Source organism: Phytophthora infestans, genomic scaffold (genome assembly GCF_000142945.1).
Source record: "Phytophthora infestans T30-4 supercont1.26 genomic scaffold, whole genome shotgun sequence".
Lineage (NCBI taxonomy): Eukaryota > Oomycota > Peronosporomycetes > Peronosporales > Peronosporaceae > Phytophthora > Phytophthora infestans.
Genome location: NW_003303733.1, coordinates 1,037,322 through 1,038,333, shown reverse-complemented (window position 1 = coordinate 1,038,333; position 1,012 = coordinate 1,037,322).

Genomic DNA, 1,012 nt, shown 5'->3' with positions numbered 1-1,012 from the left:
GTCGATGTTGGCGTAGAGCTTGTTCGCTCGCATTACGTCCAACACTCGACGGAGGTGTCCTAGATGCACCTCCATGGCCGTCTTGCCTCCCTCGGCACGGCTATGGACGAATATGTCGTCGCAGTACGTCTGTACGAAGGTACGCAAAGGGCGGAGCAGTTGCGTCGCCAGGCGATTGAACGTCGCCGGGGCGTTAGACAAGCCCTGCGGCATGACGAGCCACTCCGAAAGCATGCCGCTTGGAGTATTTACCGCGGTGAGCGGGATGTCGCTCTCTCGCATCAGGATTTGGTTGTATCCGTCTACCAAATCCAGCGCACTGTACAGTACGCTCCCGGCCATGTTGTTCAACAACACATTCTTTCGTGGGATTGGTGTTTGAGCCGGCACCGTTGCGTTGTTCAGCTTGTTATAAGCGTGAACCAGACGCCACTTTCCGCTCGGCTTCCAAACGCAGAAAGTCGGCGTCGAGTGCGGGGATTTCGACTCCCGCACCATGCCTGCCTTCGCTTTCGCGGCGAAGAAGGCATCAATGACCTCGCACTGTTCGCGCGGAAGAGGCCATTGCCTCGTGACACAATATTTTGTGCCGGGCACGAGATCAATCTCGCCTCGATCCGGTGGGAGTTGGGTCGGCGGGTGTTTGCTCACCACGTCCGCATACTCCGTCACCAAAGGATACACCGGATCCTTGGGGTTCTTAAGGATCTCAGAACCCAAGCGCGTCTGCCGCTGCTTGTTTAGGTCTTCCAGGACGCTCTCGTCCAAGACAGAGGAGGAGTTCAGCTCCTCCCGAGTGGTCTCAGGTCTCATGAGCACCATCTCAGCAATCTCTCCAGCCTTGAGGTTTGCCAGGAAAGACTCAGCCGTCATTTCCTCGAGGTGCAGTATCTCTGCAACCTCTGGCAGCGGTTCCAAGTGGACACCAGATGCCTGACGGTAGGCCGTCTCGCATCGAAGATGTGATAACACTCTACACGTCTAGTCGAAGGAGCCGGGCCTGGACTCCGAA